General features: G+C 31.4%; 1 protein-coding gene across 1 annotated transcript in view; it reads right to left on the bottom strand.

The window, feature by feature from the left end:
* The window catches only part of LOC124356798 (thrombospondin type-1 domain-containing protein 7A-like), a 591350-nt gene extending 569381 nt beyond the window's left edge, over window positions 1–21969 (bottom strand). The window contains 1 exon segment of the mRNA XM_046808007.1: window positions 21905–21969. The gene's annotated coding sequence lies outside the window, so the exon portion shown is untranslated.
* Between the last annotated feature and the right edge of the window lie 1546 nt (window positions 21970–23515).

Below are 23515 nucleotides of genomic sequence, written 5' to 3'. Positions count from 1 at the left end.
AGACAAAAAGATCATTAAACGTAGGATAAAATTAAACAAAGCAAACACGAAAAATACGCTAGTGGAAAAGAAAATTGCAAATCTTTCTTGGTCCACCTAATCAATTTGGATGAAGTCAATATAATATATCGGAAATCTCATTTCTTTAAAAAGAATGTAATCCTTACTTCATGCATTAATACGCAGACTAAACGATCCGTCCAAATTAGGCCGCTTTGGATGCCTGTTCTTAAAAATTAACTAACAAGGAAATAAATAGTATTAAATATATTATTATTTTATAATAAACTAATGAGGAGTCACAGTATGCTTGTAAGAAGTAAATCTAGACTGAATCAGTGATAAAAAGAACCCACTCCCGTTCCCTTCTTTTTTACCGCCATATTGTTTCTGGCGTGACGATTTTCATTCACAATCCCCTGATCACTGATCAGTGTTAGGTCGTTTGTCGGCTAGTCGAGGACTATTGTGACGTTTATTTTGTAGTCCAGTTTTAATAGTTAGTGGTTCGTTTTGTTTTGTTAAATGTATGTTTTACAGTTTTTAGAGTACGCAAAACATGGTGGTTGTAATTGCTGACTACGTTTCACAGCACTCTGGTATGATTTGATTACTTTAACATAGATTTTAGTTATGTGTTAAATTGACCTGAGGAGGAAATCAGATAGCATATTTCCAAGCGTAGAATAACTGATTCTTATACCACTAAAACATCGCAAATGTGGGGAATATTCCTGCTACTTAAGCCTTATTTCTACTTATTGTACGATAATTTTAATGTTTCAATATGGTTAGCCGATAAAATTTACAGATGCATCTAACTGAGCCGTTGTAAGTGAATATATTTATAAACATAGTTTTGGACTAATTGTAACTAAAACAATTCCAAAAATTACAAAGGAACTTATATGGTTATAATAATGTTGGTCTTGTAAAGTTTCAAAACTGTGGAGTTTATAAATGTCCGGAAGTATGATTGGTTATAATATTAACATCCCAACATTGAGAGTAAGCGTTCCATAAATTCTGGTTAACCATACATCAAAACTAATAATGCATCTATTATTGTCAATGAAGGATATTGAAGAAGTACTTTTTAAAATTAATGTTTAAAATGAGATTGTTCCTTTCCTTGTAATCTGTTTCCAATAATGATAATAATGCATCATTTAATTTATTTTCTAGTTGTGTTCATTATGTTCTCCATGTTTATTTGTTTAATTTTTTACATTTAGGTTTAGTTGATTATTTTATGTATAGTTAAGATTTTTGTATTAATTTAGTAGCGTATTTCACGAACTTCATGCAGAGTAAAAATAAATAAGTTTTACTAAAAATATTACTGTACTTTTTGTAAAGCTGCTAGTTTTCTGTTAATTTTATGATATTTATTACTCCAAACAGGCTTTGCCTTGGAGTTTTTTTCTCTTTATTTCTCATAGTGATATATAGTGTAATAGTAGTTGTAGTTGCATATGTATGTATTGTTTATGTGTAAGTAAATGTAGTGTTTTTTTGGTTAGTCTGTACAATTTTATAAAAATCGTATCTGTAATGTTTATTTGTGAGAAATAAAGTTTCTTTCTTTCTTCTATCTTTAGTTTAGTTTTTCGAGGTGACGCCACCATGTGAAATCTCCCTTTCTTCCGACTAAGCGTAAAGGGATATTTTGAAACTTGTTGAGAAGGGTGGACATATGGTAATATTTACTCTCGTATTATAAAAAATATTCAAATTGCCAAATACTTCTCTAGAAATTAATAAAAACAAACCTTTGTGATATTTATAACTAAGCTAATAATAAGTGATAATATCTAGTAAGGGTGGTAATACGTTATTGCAACATCAGCGATATATCGAGGGTCGTTTAGTGACGTTACCATGGTAACAGGTTACCACGGTAACCTGAACTTTAAATAGGAAAGTAAACTTTAAATTTGTGTTTAAAACTAATGTGTCACTACTTCTAACAAGTCATGAATTTACAGGGAAGGAAACTTTAGTACTATATTATGTATTTTAGTAAACCCCAAGTCCCACTCTATGCTATAACTTTTTAAAGTATATTATGCATTGGTTGTTTTTCATGTTATACTCTAATACTTTGGAGTGTACAACTCCATGTTGGAGCTGGGTAGACATACATGTAGCAAGTAACTTTGCTTACATGATTAATTGTGCGTGCTCTGCACCAACTACACAGCCTGTCTACACGCCCTAACTGGGAAGCTCTTTGTTTCTGTATTCAATTTCCCAGGTTGTATTGTTTTGAGTGCGTTTTTATTCATCAAGCACATGTTACGTCCCCCAAAAATCTAGAATCTTAATATTTATAAAAAATATAGTGGTTTCCTCTTACTTGTACTTCTATATTCAATCAACTGATCTGTTTACAGTCATTTCATATATCAAAGTGTTCGGCCGATTTTTATTTATTATACTTTTTTGGGAATTTTGCTTTATAGTTTCTTCTCAGTTCTTTGAAATATATCAATAATGAAATGTGACATCCAGCTTACACACGGAGAAACGTTATTCAATGGACAGAACAAATTCTGCGCAAAGGGTATTTCTTATAGGATTAAACAGTGAAGAGATGATTATTTGATAAAATCTCTTCACAGCTCTTCTGTTCCAAATGATTAATGCCCTCGCATAGTTAATTCATGTTTACAATGATCGTTTCATAAATGACATAAATTTCTACAAGTTATGAATCGACGTCTCTCATTCAGTTTTTTTCAAAAAAGCAAACTCTTTGATAACTTCTGTGATTGGAGTTAAATCATGAGTTCTCTCAATTTGCTTCAAATCACAAGAAACGCTTTGCTCAGACTGGATCTTATAAACAAAACTAGAGCACCTTATCCTACACAGCATGATTCAACTTTCATGTACGCAGGCAAAAAACAACGTCTTTTAAACGAATAAGAAGAGATATATGGAGCTATAAAAAAAGTAGAAACATCAACAGTACCATATTCAATGAGTTCATCAAGAGCAGAATGAGTGAGACCCACGATCATTTCAGGACAAAGCCCCTAGGGTCACGTGATTCTTAGTGAGTATTCTCCCTCCGATCGGTGTAGCAGGATGTGTTTGTTTCGTAAATATTTGTCTAATCGGCCGAGACCGTTATGTGTTGTGTGTTTTACATTTGAAGGGTAACATCGGTATCCTAGACAATATGTGCTTATAGCAACAGTGTGTAATTAATGTTTTCTATGTAACACAGCTGAAACTATGGTTACTAAACATTAGCAAAATATTTTGATATGACGACAGGAGAGGTCCATAAACCAAATACACCAATATTGATAAATAATGACAATCGTATACATAAACAGCAAAACATTAAACTTGTTGCTTTCAAAGATATCACCATTGTCAATACTGTTTCTAAGAGTTTACCTTTCAGCCAATCCACATAGTACTGTGTTTGTCTTTCTCATTCATAGTAATTTGAAAATCTGATCAATTTCATACTTAGGTTAATTTATTATACATTTAGTCCACTTCTATTATACGTACGGGTTTTATCTCAAATTCAGTTTCTATATTTTGACTTACATTACGGTTTTTTTGGTATAAGTTACGGCTTTTCTAATTTATTTTTCTTTTAGAGCCAGATATACGATATGGTACTAAATATTTCACCCGAATAATGACAACACAGTTTTGTTAAGAAAGAAAAACATAAGTTTACAGTACACTTTAACAACATTATATTTTTTTTATTTAACTTTACATATTCTTAATTTAAAAGAGCTATCTTTATTGCGTGTATTACAAAGGACCCATCTTGAAATCGTGTCGTTGTCGTTCATATTATGTTCGAAAACTATTTATAGAAATTTTCTTGGAACTAGGTGAATAGATTCCTCTTGGTTAATGAAGAAATCTATTGATTTTGAGATAAAAAGATCAAAGGGCAGTCATTTTGTATTTCTGTCCGTATGTGTGATAGCTCTTGATAAAAGGCCAAAAAGACTTGAAACTTTGTACATAATTTCCTCTTCGTCCAAGGAAGAGCTTTACTGGTTTTTAGGGTAAACAAATAAGAGGATATCCCGTTGGTCTGTTTGTTTTATGTACGCTATTTCCTAGTAATATGTTCATTTAATCGTTGATTATTGATGATCAATCCATGATTAAACTAATTATTGCCCGTATCACTATTGTATAATTTTATTACTGCTACTTTACCTAAGGATACACAAGACATTTCCTGCAGTATATAATGGGTCAACCATATGTTCTTCTTAATGGTACACGAAAACCATATTCATGTTGAAAGATATTTCAATCTCCATATCCACTGTAGAATAATTGGATACTTAGAGTAAACTGTGGTGTGTGGGATTCTTGATGGTGGGGACCGAACGCTGTAATAAAATATATTGATATTACTTACAAAATATCGCAGCGTTAATTTCCTTATTTTATCACGATATAAGTGCTAACATTTAAATCATTAATTTTACGTAAACCATTACGTCACTGCGGCTTCCTTCGTATTATTTTGTGCCTTTGGTGCAGTAGTTCCTGAAAATATGCTCCATCCCTCGATAACCGTGAAGGTACCCCACAGCCAAAACGCCATTGATGCTCCCTTCGTATTCTTTTGTGCCTTTGGTGCAGTAGTTCCTAAAAATATGCTCAATCCCTCGATAACCGTGAAGGTACCCCACAGCCAAAACGCCATTGATGCTCCCTTCGTATTCTTTTTGTGCCCTTGGTGCAGTAGTTCCTGAAAATATGCTCAATCCCTCGATAACCGTGAAGGTACCCCACAGCCAAAACGCCATTGATACTCCCTTCGTATACTTTTGTGCCCTTGGTGCAGTAGTTCCTGAAAATATGCTCAATCCCTCGATAACCGTGAAGGTACACCACAGCCAAAACGCCATTGATACTCCCTTCGTATTCATTTGTGCTCTTGGTACAGTAGTTCCTGAAAATATGCTCAATCCCTCGATAACCGTGAAGGTACCCCACAGCCAAAACGCCATTGATGCTCCCTTCGTATTCTTTTGTGCCTTTGGTGCAGTAGTTCCTGAAATACGCTCAATCCCTCGATAACTGTGAAGGTATCCCACTGCTAAAACGCCATTGATGCTCCCTTCGTATTCTTTTTTGCCTTTGGTGCAGTAGTTCCAGAAGATATCCTCAATCCCTCGATAACCGTGAAGGTACCCGGCCACTACGGTTTCCTGTATTCGTTTGTTCCCTTGGATGCATTAATTCGTAAAGTGCATGAGCCCTCTATAATCGTGAAGAAAAATTTCTTTGATTTCTGATCCTTATTCGTGTATTATATGAATTTTATACTAATTTTGAAATGTCAATAAGCATATGTAGTATTCCAGCGTTTACACTAAGTTCATACAAGGTTTCGGATTTTTTGATTTGGCAGTTATTGCGTCAAACAATAGAAAACCGTTACGGCCCCCAAATCTAAACTTTCAAATTTATTTATAAGGTTATATTTTTTATTTTTGTGAAGCTATAAATAAATAAAATGTGACGAGGGGAATACACAGTTGGATGCTTTCCACACAGATATATTTATGGATTATCACAGAGAGGCACACACCTACTGTGTACTAGTTGACAGGTGTATATCGTTACAGTGCCGTATACCAACTCGACACAATGAGTCCATCAGTTAGCCAGACATTCCGCACATAAAGATGATATCATATATACTGTTTGTTGTTTGACCTATTTTTTTACTTATTGGAATACTATAAAATCATTGAGTTACAAAACTACAGTACACACGAGTTCTATAGTTCTATATTTGTCCACAAGTGAATAATTGTTGAGAACTCACCTCGTTATAAGATTAAAAATTGTAATAACTAGTCTAATATTTCTTCTCTTATCGGTACTTAATTGTTATTTTTATGTACTTTGTTTAAAAAATACAAAGTCCCATGTTATGGATAAATAAACTATCTAGAAGTTGCTTTAATAGTATCAGACAAACGAGTAGTTTTAGATAGTTCGCCCAGTGCTGGATACAACATCGCTGTGTCAACTGAACTGAACATGTTCGATAATCAACACTGCGCAAACTTGATTGGTTGGTTAGACCTCTGAGCGATCTTCTTGGAATCGTGTAATTCGAACAAGTATTTATCAGCTTGTACATCTGGTACTGACATGTCGTTCGGCAGTTAATATTAGTGTAGCAAGATTTACTAGTTATAGAGCAACAGGTTATAATTATGAGCAGAATTATGAACGATTTTAAATTTATTTGTAGGCGGAGGTATCGTGTAAACTACAATAATATTATAAAAAGAAGCATGTTACACGTACATATAATTTATTATAAAGTGGTGTAACACTTTAACGTACGTAACTGTCTCGTAATTGCAGTTTATAATGTGCAGGCGCTTTGGAAACTTGTATCTTTTAAATGTAATTTGTAACCGCTTAAATTCTTAAATTAGTAACTCTAAAACATTCTTGAATCCACTAGAAGACACATAAAATTTAATTAAAATCGGTCGAGCCATCTAGGAGGAGTTCAGTGGCATACACACGCACACATATATAAAGATACAGGATGGACATTTCATCGTATCTCTAGGTATAAAAAAACACCGTATCTCCAAGTATATTCTCCATACTGTGTATGCTAAACACGCAGTGCGAGTGTGTACCTACTTTGCATCTCAGCGCCTGACTTGTTGACAGTTGTTTCGTCAGAGCGCGACTGTCTGCTTCCGCCTCCGCGTTTCTCTCTCTTCAATAAAATTATCTCGAGATTTATGGATTTACAAAAGAAAGATACATGGTTCGTCGCAGACTATGTTCTGCTAGAGAGAATTTGTATCAACAAAGATTTCCTTTAGTTTGATTTGGCAAGCAGCCACACATTTTTCAATTATTTGTTGTCTGAGAACCGGATTTATTTAATAAAATTGTTTAAATTTCCTTAAATGTTGGATCTATTGAACGTTAAAGGAATAATTGAATCTCATTTATATTCATTGACTCCGTATGTGGGAATATCTCTACTTCGCTCTTCCTTTTAAAATCAATTGCTTCGCACAGGAATAAGTAGCTACGTAAAACCGTGAATTTCTTATTCATTGAGTCAAGTCTAAGACATCGCAACCTTTTAAGGGTTCCATCTTGAGAGGCCTAAAACAGGGTGACTCTTGCCGAAACGGTTTCAGAGTGCTGACGCTGAGAGCGCTTTATGCTCCGTCTGCCAATGAAAATAATAGTGATGGACCAGTCCTTTTTGGTTCAACATGTTGGTACCTCGCTTTATAGCCAAATTCTGGTGAAAACACTTAAATTGAGAAGGATTTTAAGAATAAATTGAAGAGCTATCTACTCAAAGGAAGAAATACTTTATAGAGGAGTTGATAACTTCTAAAAGTATAGTTGATTCTAAGAATTTTAACTAGTATTAAAGATAAAATTGTGTTGAAAAATCTAAGTAATATTATAATATTTTTAAGTTTTGATATATATTACAGGCATGCTCTTTTTAAACATTACACAATAAACTATTATTTAATAATTAAAGGAATATTTTGATTTCTTACATCCTTAGTTACATCCTAACTACCTTAGAACAAGAAATAAATTTGTTAGAGCACCATTTTTCTTTTTTTTTCTGTCACCTCATTTAGAGTGAGTTAATTCCTCTCATATACCTTATATTTTGGTTTCTAAAATGTGTACGAAGATCTTTGCTTTGAAACATTTACAAAACTAAAAAGTAAAAAAAAGTAAATTACTTTGTCTATTGTTGTAAATAAACATGTTTGAATTATTATCTTCATAAATAACTTTGGGGTCCGTGAAAGTGGGACAATCCTTTTCCTAATCACTTTCGTCAATGACGCAAAATGTCCATTGTTAGGACAAGATTCAACGTTTTGATAAGACATTTCTTGTCAAAATGATGTGGTAGATACATTTATTACATTAGATATATACTATTATGATGGAGAAAGTTTAATAAGGATTGTGTTTCTCTCAGTGATTAGTGTTATAGATGTTCGACGTTAGTGTGACGGTCGACTTGGCACAAAACGGATTTGTTGGAACCACAGAGCGTGAAGTTGAGATTAGATCACCTGGAAATATATGCTTTGTATAAAGTTGTAACGATAAATATAATTATGTTGGAGAAAGTTTAACAAGGATTGTGTTTCTCTCAGTGATTAGTGTTATAGATGTTCGACGTTAGTGTGACGGTCGACTTGGCACAAAACGGATTTGTTGGAACCACAGAGCGTGAAGTTGAGATTAGATCGCCTGGAAATATATGCTTTGTATGAAGTTGTAACGATAAATACAATTATGATGGAGAAAGTTTAACAAGGATTGTGTTTCTCTCAGTGATTAGTGTTATAGATGTTCGACGTTAGTGTGACGGTCGACTTGGCACAATGCGGATTTGTTGGAACCACAGAGCGTGAAATTGAGATTAGATCGCCTGGAAATATATGCTTTGTATAAAGTTATGTGGCGAGAAAGGCTTTAGAGAATTATTCATTTTATGAATTTAGGAAAATATGTGAAGTTCATGAGGGTTAAAAAAAATTGTATTTCATCTCACGTTAAAAATGTAACATATATACTCTATATCTTCTAGAATGAAACATCGGTAATTTCAAATATTCCCCCATTCAGAAGTACCTATGTCTTTCTTAAGGCACAACCACCGCTATGATTTAGAAACATCGTTTCATGGTATCCTTTTTCAGTTGCTCGATGGAGCCACTTAAACACATAATATTTGAAACGATCATAGCAATTAAAAATGTGATACGTTATTGTCGAGATCATTAGACTAGTTTACCTCATTAAAAAGGAGAAACTTTCGAATTCAAAGTGATTTAAAGTAAAACTAAATAAATAGGAAAAGAATTAAGTAATTAATTAATGTTGTCTAATAATAAAAACATAATAAAGTAAAAGGGAAGGTTTTAATATATTATACAAATAATGAAGTTCAGACCGGTAGAAAAAATTTACTTCCAGCTCTAAGAAAAGAGTATTGAGATTAGAGAATTATAAACCCGATAAAAGTTGATTAGCAAAATATATAAACGTATTCGTGTCCATAGATGCTTCTTTTAATTGTTGTTGTTTTTAGTAAAATGTGAAAACAATAATGTATAAAACAATATTAAACCATCACATATTCCAGAAACGTTTTTTACAGTCTGAAATCTAGTTCAAATAGAAAATATATAGACGAGACGAAAAGACCATTAAACGTAAGGACAAAAGAACACCAAGAAAACACATATAAAGGTCTAACAGAAAACATTTCACACTATTATTGGTCCGAAGACCATCATATAAATTGAGATGAAGCCAACGTAATACACCAGGAACCTCATTTCTTGAAAAGGAAATTAATAGAGGCAACATTCACTAAATTGGCAGACCAACCAATCAGTCAACTATCAGTCGAGATTAGGCCCCTTTGAAAGTCCCAATTCTGAAAAATGAAATAAAAAGAAGACCAAAAGTTTCAAACAGATAATATATTTGTAATAAACCAATGTGGAGTCATAGTATGGTTTTAAGAAGTTCATCTAGCATGACCCAATAATAAAAAAAGGGACCACTCTTGCCCCCTTCTTTGCCGCCATCTTGTTTCTGACGTGACGATCACCATTTGTTATTGGCCTCTTATCAGTCGTAGGTGGTAGGTTGACGAATGCAGACTTATTGTGACCTTTATTCTGTAGTTCAGTTTTAATAATTAGTATTTTGTTTAGTAACCTACGCGTGTTACTACATTCTGGTATGATTTGTTTATTTTAACCTTGTTTGTAATTGTGTTAAGTTAGTTATATACCTGAAGAAGAGATCAGATTGCAGATCTCGAAACGTAGTGTTACTGATTTTTTGTATCAATGAACGATGGCAAATGTCCGGAAAATCCTGTTTCGTTCACAATCCTTCCATTGTTACAAACAAACTTCAAACAAAGAATCCTATATTCATTTACAAAGGTTTAGTGACGAAAGTGAAAGTATTTGTTATGGTAATCGATTAAATGATTCAGATTCACAAAAGAAAATATCACTACCCAAGCAAAATGATGTTAAGTTTGTTGAATGTCTTAGAAATCCTGGGTTACTTAATATAGAAATACTCCTCGTATTTTTTATTCTATTGTAATCGAAACTATCAGGCGTCATAAAGAAAGCGATTGCAGCGGCAAGCTCGTTTATGTTTTACGAAGCCTTAATAAATAGTGTTCTTAAATGAAAAAGTATACATCATACCGGTTTACGTGAAAAAACTATGTTTTCTATTTTTTTGTTATGGAAAGAATTTAAAAAAGTATACGTATGCAGAAAATGAAGGTGGTGAAACACGTTATATTTTTCATGGAAACTGTCAAGTTTGTAATGTGTTGGCAAATAATGTAGGATCTTGTGGGAAAACTTCTGAAGTATAGCTCAATTTAGTCACCGTGCTCAGAACTAGTAACAAGCTAGAGTTGGTTCGACATTAGTCACGACCCGCGAGCACTCGCTGTTATCAATTCCATTTCTAAGTCAGCAGCAACTACTTTGTATCCGCTCCTAAATTGTCCATAACGTACTCATATTTTGCTGCCTTAAACTTTACTAAATATGTGATTATCCAAAAATGTTTATAGCCTTCTTAAATGAGAAAATCTATTTATATTGATATGTTTTGAAGTGTCCATTGATATTAAGCGTAAAATACGAAAATCTATGTATATGGATATATTTTTTTGTAGTTATCTAAGAAGAAACTATATAATACTAAAAATCGATTTATATAATATATGTTAGACAAATGTCTAAGGAGATTAACCATATCATACTAAACAAATAATATCGATATGTTTTTATAAGTATCTTTGGGTATTAACCATATACCACGAAAATCGATTTATATGATGTATTTTCCATAGGTATCAATGGATATTACCCATATAACACTAACATTTATTTATTGAAAAATATTTTATACGTATCCATGGAGAATAATCATATAGTACGAAAATCGGGTTATATAGATTTATTTTTTATAATTATTTATGGTGATTAACCATTAACCATTAATCCGAAAATCTATATATATATTTTTTTTTATATATTTAGATATATATATAAAAAAAAAACAAATACAAAATAATTGAATCGGAAAAAGTAAGCGCTCTGTGGTGTAATGGTAGCACATTCACCCGGCAAGTGAGAGATCCGGGTTCGACTCCCGGCGGAGCAAGTACTTTTTGTGATTTAATGTTGTTATTGAAATTAAATAAGGCTATTACCATTTATACAATTTAATATATATATATATATATATATATATGTTTTGAATGTCCGTGGAGATTAACCATATAATACGAATCTATTAATATCAATATATTTTTTACAAGTAACTATGGAGATTAACAATATAATACGAAAATATATTTATATCGATACATTTGTGATAAGGGTCTATTGATATTAATTATATAATACGAATATCGAGTTATATAGATATATTTTTATAGGTATATAAGTATTAACCATATAATACAAAAATGGAACCACCAACACTTCACATGAGTGCAACCTACACATTTTACTTAATTCGTCGTCAAACTTAGAAGATTTATGTTCCTTTCAGAAAATAGGCGTCAAATTACAAGAAAGTGACCAAAATAAATGTATAAAGAAAATATAGACTTTTATAATTTTGGTAAAAGAGAATTATACATCGCTAGGCTTTTTAAAACATAGAACCACAGCTATGAGATTAAAGATATTTCCACATTCCAGTGAATATTACATACATGTTAAATACAGTATCACAATATTCTTCTTTGTTTGAAGTGGTGATTGAAGACGTCATTATATGTTACAATATGACGTCAAATTACAAGGAAAAAAATAAACTACTGATTAAGTATTGTATTATATTGCTGTTGTGTTGTTTGTTTGCTGTAAGGAAAAGCAATTATTGTTTTTTTCTTTTTTAATTAAATTAGTTGTAACTAATTCTTCTACACCTTTCAAATAAACTGCAATAGATAAGGTTTAGTATGTATTAAACATCTGCCATAGTGACATATTTTTGAAACATACAACAAATGAAGGTATTTTTTGAGTAATATTTTCACTAAATTTGTTCAAAAATGTTTCAAACTATATGGTTTTTGGCTCAATGTGCGTCAAAAAATTGGTTATATAATTAAATTCTTTAAAGATTTCGGTCTTCCTGTCAACCTTTACGATACCATGTGGACACCTTCATTCTACAAAATGTTAAAATAAATCAAATTGTTTTTTCTAAATTTCATTTTCATACTGATATTATCTCACTAAGGCCTTTATAACGATACATAATTTTACTTGTGCTTATTTAAAAATATCTACCAACATCACTATCGTTTGACTCTCTGGGTAGTTTTGTAGTCTATGATTGCAAAAACAACTAGTTTTTCAGGTCATATTTGCATAGTTTAGTTGTTAGTACTCGAACAATGAAAACATTATTAAGCCAATCAACCCACTTTATGTGTTTAGATGTTGGATACTGAATCGTTTTATAAACTGTATATCTGGTACATAAATCGAATTTCAAACTTAATTACAATCTAGTCGGTTGGTCGTGCTTTGTTGTTTCTAATGGCATCGAAATTAACCGATAATGAGAAGTAATTGATTATTACTAAATGCTATTAGTGAAGTCATGAATGCAATAGATAATTATAGGCTGACTTGAACATCGTGAAAGGTCGAAAGGTCATTTACAAGGCAATTTGCTATGAGTCATGTTACTCTATTATTCCGTTTGTCGACACTGCCATTAGCGCTGTTGTAATTACCGTCTGCAGGCGACAGACGAGTTTCCCAATACTGGAAATATTGGTCGCCAAATGCGGAACTGTCTTAAAATTTAAAATAATTATATAATTTACCAAATTAATTTGTAAACAATTGTAGTGCATAAGTCTACACGTTAATTTATAATCGGTTTTAAACTATTGCATTTCAAATGAAATTTGCATAAAATTTTGTAATACTAATGTGATAGGTGATAATTCTAACGAAGTAGGCAATATGGTAGTAAGGTCCTTCGTATTAAGGATAAAATACCAAATTTTAAACCTCTTACTACCATTAGTTAAATAGTAATAGTCGATTTTATCGACTAGTCCAGATTGTGGATACATATATCAGTCTGTAATAAAATAAAAGACTCAATGAAAATTTAGTTTCAGGAAAATAATTATTATATTTAATGGCGGGAGTTTTAAATTTTATAAATTGAATACAGTACATTTATTATCTTCACACACACACACACACACACCCAGTTTCGGTGGTAAAGTATATGATAATCATTTTTGTATCCGTAAAACATATATAAGTTTAATAAATACTGGTTAGGTAGCATTGGTAGCATAGAGATTATTAAGTATTTCAAAAACTCAAACGTTACTCCAAGATATTTTTATTATTTATTTCTGTTCGTTTAGTATTCTTTTGATAAACATCATTTTTTGAAAGTCACTCTTCACAGCGAGGCCGAAATGAGTTTTTACGTGTTCTGAATTAGCAAACAGATAAAGCCACAGGCCGGGTAAAGCTAAGAACTAAGATTTTATAGAATATTATTGTATTTATTTTTTGTCTATGTATATACTCGTACTACCTATTATAACTACGATATTTCTAAAAATTTATCAAAAGCAGATTTATATTTCGCTTTTCATTACTTCACATATTTTAATTTTTATTATCACCTTTTTCATTTATAGCATTTTATAAAAAAATTGTCTATATAAAAAGATGCATGGTGTAGATTCTGCGTTCTATCTCAAAAGAAAATAAATTAATTCAATTTACACTCTAGATGTATTTAAAATAATAGAAAATAATTTGTTTACAATTTTAATATTTAAATTTAGTAAACAAAAATTTTTATTAAATTTTCAGTTTATTTGTCATAAAATCCTATAAACGTAACGCCTAACATTGCGCCATAAAAAACAACAGTTTCGCTTTATTTCCGTCCTTTCCCAAAAACCGGGATTAATGTTTTGCCGACCGTAGTTTGCTAACAAAGCGTTTCTGGACATATGTTTATATGAACCTTTTTCATTATTTTGATAGGAGGAAACAGCTTGAGAAGTTTGTCAGGTTACTCGTGGGACACCCTGTATATGTCCTTGTTTGAGTCCTAGGTTCGCTACGGCACTGCGCTACGCGTAGAAGTTTGTGGAGCAATATTTGCTACATCCGTAGCACGAGTTAAAAGATTATTAAACACGACCCGGTTAATTAACTATCATCACGAAAACCAATTCAATTTCAGACGGTTTTATTAACTATTTAAAACACAAGGTACACAAGGGAAATTTCCAAATATTAAATAATTTATTGGTTTTACTATTCTAATTCCTACACATCACTAAACAAAAAAGTTTATACTTAGAAAACTTGGAATAGTATAAAACTCATAGACCTTTCTTTACTTACGATAAAATGTAATCACATTATATTATAATAAATCTATTTAATATACCTATAGGGCATATATTGGAATACCACACTATTCCTTCTAATAAATATTCAAAGTTTCAATACGTTTACCTATATCATAACGTTTTAAACTTAATGTGCTCTATGCTTTGGTAGAGTGGTTAATAAAAAAATTATCTAATACAAAATGGCGGCCGTTTAAAAGTTGAAAAATTGCCATTTTGTAATTATAATTGCTTATGAAGTTTGGTTTGCAGGATTATGTCTAATAATAGAGACTTAGAAAATGGTATATAAGACCCAGGCTTCCATTTCAGAATTCAAAGTCAACGACCAAGGCCGTCCCTCTAAGGTTAGTGCCTGTTTGTTATTGCATAAAAAGTCAGATAGGTGTCTAATATTGTGAAATGTCAGCATTATCTTAAATATAACCAACTGCCTGCTCTATTTGTTTGTGTAGGGAATGTAAAAGAGATAATATTCCGTGAGAAATCAGTAGGAAACTAATACACAGTAATGGATGCATAGAATCTTTTAAATTGTGATATACTATAATGGTAAAATTAGTAATTATAGTGCAAGAGAGTCCTAAGAGTATGGAATTAGCACAAAACTAGCGGAAACAAAGATTTATAATATTTATTATGAGCTATTTCGAGTTAAGTTATTGAGAACCTGGAGACAATGTTAGAGAAACATAGAATTAAAATAAGACAAGAGAAAGAGATAGGAATATTCAAAGAAAAAGTTTTTATAATGAAGTTGTCACGAGCAGACTCCCAGTGAAAACCTTCGTCAGGGGACAGACGAGCGAAAACACTGACTGATATTATATTTAGAATAGCTTTACTCTTAAAAGTGTTTTATTGCTCACATTTTATCGGTGTTGTAATCTATTTTCAATAAAATCGTAGCTAAATCGTTTAAGTATCGAATATCTTTCATAATTATTTATGCAAAAATAGTTTCTATTTAGTTAATATTTGTAGTTAACACTTAAACTTTCCTTGTTAACAAAGTGTACAAACGTAATTCCCTATGGCTATGAATTATTGAGCTTTTATTTTATTTCATTTAGCTACGTAATTTCATACCTGGTTGTGATTCATGGTCTGGATAAATACTCTATTAATTAATATGCAAACAAGATATAAAAATTTTGTAAACCGACTTAAATTGTAAAATAATTTATCTTAGATTCATACAGATTTATAATTCGTACTTTATTAAAATTTGTAAAACTGATTATAAGAGGTATAAGATTTATCTATGTATTTATTTAATTTATTATTCACTACATAAACTGACTTGTCTACACCAAATTATGCAGAACTTAACGATGAGGTCCACTTGCAATAATACAATTATTGCTAATATACATAGCAAATTTTAACTTGTTATATTTTAAGGAGTTAAAAAACGAGAAATAATTATTTAGTTACAAAATACATGTCTCAAGGATCCAGTACAGGGAAAATTCCATATACTCGTAGTTCTGAAGTTAGTAAATTCTTACTTGTTTTTACTCGTATGAATCAATCTAATGAATAGTTTTTAGCATTCGGGAAACATATCTTGATTCACTGATAGATCAATGATTTATAATGGCTCATCAATCTTATGTACGATTATCATTATGTCTTTAATTTTTGTTATCTCTTTCTGGTGATTTCTCCAAATTTTGGGAATAAGAGTAATTATTCTTACAGGGGTAGCTTTTAATGTGTAAAAAATAAGCTTCTGACGAGCAAATTTCAATGTCGTGTTTATCTATGTCCTTGTAATTACAATTATAATTTAGACTGTTAGCGCCTTCAGTAAAATACCAAGAAAAACCATTTACTATCTCGTTGTAATTCATGTTATTTCCCAGTATTGTACTGTCTATATTGCTTTTATGCCCACTGTCCAGTTGGTGGTTAATATTCTCCGAAATCTTACGAGTATTTTTCTTTGTTTTCAAAAATTTGTATATAATAACCGGTTTCCTAGCTTTAATTATACTATTTAACCAGCTTCTTAATAATTTTTGCCATATCTCTATGTTTATCGTTAGAAGGGTCCCCTTTGCACAACTGGAAAATGCTATATCTTTCTTTGATAATTTCATACATTTCTTTGTACTTTATCCATATTATAATAAAGTTATAAATACTTATAATTTAATGTTGAAACACCAAATCTGACGCTGTTCTTCAAAATGGGTTTTAATAATTCTTGTAGAACGTACAGCACACATCTTTTTGTGTAAAAACACCACTTCTGGAACAGCTTATGGTGGTAAAATGTATACAATTTAGTTAGGAATCTGTGATCATCGTAAGAACTCCACAACCAACATCATACGAGTATGTGACCTTTTTCCTCTAAACAGGACTAGCGAGCCTGTTTGTGTTACTATAGTGTTTTACTAAGAAAAGTTTACTTGTTTAGTTCAAAACAAAATTCTTGAGGGAATGAAATAGATAATTAATGCATGAAACACCAACCCTGCGTTCCAAGTATTTTGTTTGCAGTTTTGCAAGTATGTTTAAGTTTATTAAAATCACTATTACCCTTTTTTAAATGCAATCTGAATGGGATTATGAATCTTTACTTGTATATGAGAAATAATTTTATTGAATGTTATTCTTCCATTATGAACTACTGACTTTTGGTGTTGCGTTATATTTAATAATAATTATGTGTCAAAAACTTGAAGTAGGATTTTTAAACTAAAACTTCATCGATCACAATAAATTAAATTTATTTTTTACTAATTGAAAATATTTTAATTAATTTTTTAGGGGTATGTATAGACCTTACAATCAAGATCATCTTATAATAATATTTGCACGTTTATTATTTCATCCCTATGTATCGCATACTCATCTATCTGTTAGTGTTTTTAGATTGAGTTTTAATTGACTTTGCGAAGAAGTAGAGCTTTTATATATATATATATATATATATATATATATATATATATATATATATATATATTTCAAGGCTCTACTTCTTCTCAGTCAATTAAAACTCAATCGAAAAACACTTCACAGACAGATAAGTATGCGAATAAAAAAACGTTCGCTTGATACACCACATTGTTCTCTGTTGGCTTGGATTAAACAATCCACAGTTAATAGTACATGCATATTTAACTTGCTATGAAGTGATTTTCCAGATTAAATTGAAATTATCCACATTTATACCAATAAATGCAAAACTTCAGCACGTTTCTTTATAACTTACTGAAAATGCTATATGATTTCACATGATATTTTGTTAGCTTACAAATTCGTTCATTCTGTTTTTGCCATTTTCATCCTTCATTAATTGCTAACACGTTTATAATTCAAACTACTCTGTGTTATGAAAATTTACTTTGTAACTGAGTTATACTCGTATATATATAACGTGTTCAATAATGTAAATAATTTGGATATAGTACTTACATAAATATTACATACAACTAATAACAATTCTTATAACCATCATATTTAAAATTTATTTTTTAAATCCTGCATACGACGTCCAAACAAACATATTTATGATTATTTTTAATCCCTATCATATTGCTCGGGATGCTTGTAAAGCTATCTTTTAAAAGCTATTCATAGTAAGTTTGCTGCTCAATCAAATGGTACCCAATCTGTGATTAATACTTTAGGGCGGGAGTACAACCTTCCGTAAGCTTCCCGCCAGGGCAGTGATGCCGGCAATAGTAGACTAGAAAAATTACTTGCAAGAGCACCCAAAGTTAATATGTATTTTCTCATAGGATACTCATATTTAAAATATAAATACAATTTACTAAAAAGTCTCTTTAGGGAAAATATATTATGTATATAAATAATATTTGCTGTAATAAATAATTTCCGCAACCATCTCTGTTTCAGATGACTGTTAATAAATTCTGTGACATCGAAACGTACAAGTGCCCGTGTATCACATTTTCTCTAAAACTGTAACTGTTAGATATGACGTCATATATTTCTTAAAAACCTTGAAGGCCTATCACCTAAGGTGTTCGTTTACTAAAGTATTAATGAACAATAAATCTTTAAAATCTTCTAGGTTCTATCACTCCTTTTATAAAATTTGCAGACTGCTACACTCTGATAACGTGTAATTAAGCATTTATAAAATATTAAACTCTATCAAATACTACTAAAATTCGTTTACGTATAGTTTGTTTACATTTCTTACAAGCATTTTAGCTACCAAAAACTTTGACAACGTCAATAAATCTGTGTTTTCATTTGTAAAACAAGACCTTTGTAAAAATCTGCAACAAATGAAATATTCTAAAAGAACAGTTTTCCATCCGCTGGAGCTACGGCGCGTTTCATCTTTTGTTTGAGTCACCTCAAATACGTTTTATTCTGGTAGACTAACTTTACTTCCTTTTGTCTGTTTTCATTAAAAAGTTCAGTAAACTTTACTAATTACAGTTGATATTTTAACTCTGTGTAAATAAAGACAAGTATTTTAAACTCAGTCGCATTGTAATGACAACAAATACTAGAAATATAACTACGCCATGAGAAATGTTTTTAATACCTGTATAATAAAACCATATTAATTATTTCACATACAAATACTGTAAGGTAAGAAACATATTAAACGGGTATTTTTTAAATGATATGGTTTGTCTCGTAAATTTAGTGTGATACGCGTATGAATTAAATAAAACGTTATGCGTACTGTATTTTGCTGACAGTTTAGATGCATTTTATATATTTTTATTTTGGAATATAAAGCATGGCAGATATAATATATATTTTATATAGAACACATATTTTGGTCTGTGAAAAGAAACATGTTACTTTTCTAAAGCACCTTATCTGTTAGTTGAGAGATTCTGCTGTATATGTATACTTGAATATGTCTATTTCAATATTCAACTATTGATGGTTTTAGCATTTTTGTGCCCATAAAGATAATATACAGGGTGTATATTATGTCTGGAAACACCCAAATATATCATTTAATAATTTAAATATAAATTTGAAACCTCTTACAATCGTGATAGAGATTGGGCATCTACTTTTTGGAACAATGTTTTGTTATGTCACACCAACGGGGGACGTCCTGCCGAGGGTATCGTGAATATTCTTAATGGAAGCCTATACCTTGTGATACATAATTTTAAAGGTAATAGCTTACTGAATTGAATGCCACAAACCGCATCTCAAGGGAATTATTCTATCAGAAAATAGATTATTTTTAGTATTGAAAATTTACTGATGTTCAACAATGTAATTTTAACATGGTTCTTGCCACAAAATGTGTTACACTAATTTTTTAGCATTTTTTTAAATGTTCAATTTCTGATGAGGCAACTTTTTTTCCTAAATGGCAATGTTAACAGGCACAATTGCCGTTTACTGGGCTAGTGAAAACCCACATTGGATTACTGAGTCCCATTCACAGCAACCACAAAAACTGAACGTATGGTGTGGAATTTTAGGTAACAAAATTGTTGGACCCTTTTTCATCAATGGAAATTTAAATGCCGAACTGTACTACAATATGCTCCAAAATGAAATAATCCCAGCTATTCAAATTGCATCAGGAGAATACTTTGATAATGTATGGTTTCAGCAGGATGGTGCTCCACCCCATTATGGGAGACAGGTAAGAGGGTATTTGGATTTAAGGTTTCCTCATAAATGGATTGGCCGAAGAGGAGAAATCGAATGGCCTCCAAGATCTCCGGATTTGTCACCAATCGATTATTTCCTATGGGGTCATTTAAAATCCAATGTTTATAGAAGAAAGCCTCATAATTTGGAAGACCTAAGAAACAGGATTATAGAGGAGATTGCTTTGATAACTGAAGAAATGTTAGGCAACTCTGTCGAATCATTTTACACAAGATTGGCTCATTGTCAAACCGTAGAAGGAACACAGTTCGAACAATTGCTTTGACACCAAATGCAGGTAAAACGTTTGTTGTAAGACTTTTCTAACAGCATACATTATTTTTTATTTGTAATAAGAAATCAATAACATAAGTATTTCCATAATTGTACTGTAATAAAAACTGGAAAATTTGTGCTAATAGAACCAGCTTAAAATGAAATTTTTGTTTTATTTAATTGAACATTTAAAAAAATGCTAAAAAATTAGTGTAACACATTTTGTGGCAAGAACCATGTTAAAATTACATTGTTGAATATCAGTAAATTTTCAATACTAAAAATGCTCTATTTTCTGATAGAATAATTCCCTTGAGATGCGGTTTGTGGCATTCAATTCAGTAAGCTATTACCTTTAAAATTATGTATCACAAGGTATAGGCTTCCATTAAGAATATTCACGATACCCTCGGCAGGACGTCCCCCGTTGGTGTGACATAACAAAACATTGTTCCAAAAAGTAGATGCCCAATCTCTATCACGATTGTAAGAGGTTTCAAATTTATATTTAAATTATTAAAGGATATATTTGGGTGTTTCCAGACATAATATACACCCTGTATAATAAGGGCACTACCTTCATACTAGGAAAACAAAATTATAGGCAATTTGTAATAAGGTTCTAGTTTTTATCGTTGTTAGTAGATCTTTCTTATGACATAAAAGAAGGAAATGCTTCAAATTCCGAATTATACATCCTTTAGTAAACTGCAAATAACATAGAAAATAACCCATACACCAGATTGCCTTTTATGAAAACTGCCCCTAAATATGTCTCAGAAATACGGAATTATAAAAAAATACAGAGCTTGTGAAAAATCATTGAAATCTTTCGCGTCAACCATTGTTTGTGGTGTATTTTGTATAATCTCTAGTATTCGCATGGTTATAATAGCATACAACCTGACAGTATTTTACCATTTAGTTTTATTGAACCTACTAACATTTTCAAATCTACAAAAACTGTCCTTTCGTCTTACAACTAAGCACCTTACAATAATGAGGGTTATTGTTTCCTTGGTAATATGCAATATTTACATTCGCAATGCAGATTTCATTGTATTTTAAATACTAACAAAATATATTGATAATTAAACTTCAGTAAGGAAATATTAAACGTTATTGCCATACACGTACATGACACTACACAATGTGTAGAATGTTATAGTCTCAAACACACGGATCAAATGTAAATATGAGTACGTAATTCACAGAGACCTATGACATTACTTTCATCAGTTTCAATTACATTCATGATTGTACCATACGCTATGGCAACGACAGTAAACTAATTTGATTTCGATTCACATATTGTTGAGAAAACCCTTCGGCATCACGTCAAGGGAAATTACAAACAGCCTTGCCATGTCTTTATTGAGTAGTAATAAGTAGCCAATCCAGGTAATTCCCTTAGTTATGTGTTTTGGTGTTACTTTACAGCCGCACCGCAGAAGGTGGGTAGGTCAAGAATACTTGGAAGCTTTGACTTACCTATTAGGAAGGTGAGGAGTTAGCCACGGAGAACGATCGCGACGCACCCTGCGCGCACCACCCTGAACTGAGAACTGAACCGAGTGCCGCTGGGTAATCGATGCCGGGGTTGCTATGGCGACGCTGTGAAAAACGCGTGCATGTTCCATATCAGGCGCTGAAAACATCGGGCCGTTCCACACCCTGGCTACTACCCGGGACACAAACATCGGCTGCGGCCAGGTGGTGTACTTGGTATGCTGTCCTGACCCGGTCGGCTCGTCAATTATGCAGATTTCGTCATGAACAGACAAATGTAATGTCCTGACCTGGTTGCGTGATTCGTTATAAAGTCGCAGGAATCTTTAATTAGGTTAATTTCGATTTTATAAAAAACTTATGGAGTATATAAACGTATTAAAAATACAGAAAACTTACAAATTAGTTTAGACTATAAAGTTGGAATATTGGTTCTTGCATTTTAACCACCTGTAAAGCACAATAATAATTAGCTTCAAAATACAAAAAAATCAGTTAATAAATTTATATTTATACATGCTAAAGAGTCATTTTAAAATAAAACTTTCATAATAAAAATATGAGGCAACAGTAATTTTAGATAACATTTGGTAATTTTTATTAAGCATGGAAAATTTACTAAGTTAAATATGGTTAAACTAATCTTATACTTATATGGAGGCATTGCAATGGATTTATTTAGTTTAAAAAAAGAATGGATACGGGACATATTAAACTATGGCATCAGTTGGAGAAAAGTAATTAAAGGTGGAGAAACGGGACATACTATGTAATATTTTAAACCGGTTTTGTAACCATCTTTCAGAACATGAATATGTGCTTTAAACATAAAACACGGGGCATGTTTTAATGGAGTGGATGTTGCACTGGTAAGCAGTTAACCAATCATTTCTGAGGTAGATGATGATTAGTGGAATATATTCCAAATATACAACTGAACAAATTTCTAAATACGATCATAATCGTTTAATGCCTAAGTTTATATGTCAGTGCTTCGGAGAATTACGATTAAAGAGGCAAACTTATTCTTGGATACCTCCTAAGAGTGAATATGATTCTCTGTGGAACATTTAATGGAATATGCCTGAAATGTGGTTAAAGTATTACAGATTACTATTGAAAAATGTTATATTACCTGTGGAGCGAAGGAAAAACTTGAAAACCACAGCTAATTGTGCTATAGACCGTTGATGGATAACACGGCTGTGAATTATTACGTGCCTTTAATTCACGTAAATCTCAGTTTCGTTCTGAATTTATGTAGTTTTTAGATTCAATTTTAGGATGTAATCACTAAATCGAATGGAAAAACAGTTTATATGTAAACAGAATAGTGTCTGTATAACATAATATTTACCAAATTATATTTTCATTATTATTTTTTTTAATTTAACTCATTTCCATAGAAACCCTATTTATATATTTTGTCCATTATTTCAGTTTCTATTGATATTGTTAAGGCCAGTAGATAGAACAGACTGTCAGCCTAAAATCTGTGAATTAGAGTGTATCTCTGATATACCATATCTGTAAAACAGGACAGACCAAGTGTTAAAATGTTTTGTTGAATATAAATTGCAATCTTCCTAAAAA

This window comes from Homalodisca vitripennis, chromosome 3 (genome assembly GCF_021130785.1).
Source record: "Homalodisca vitripennis isolate AUS2020 chromosome 3, UT_GWSS_2.1, whole genome shotgun sequence".
Taxonomy (NCBI): Eukaryota; Metazoa; Arthropoda; class Insecta; order Hemiptera; family Cicadellidae; genus Homalodisca; species Homalodisca vitripennis.
This window is presented reverse-complemented; position numbering and strand designations above follow the sequence as displayed.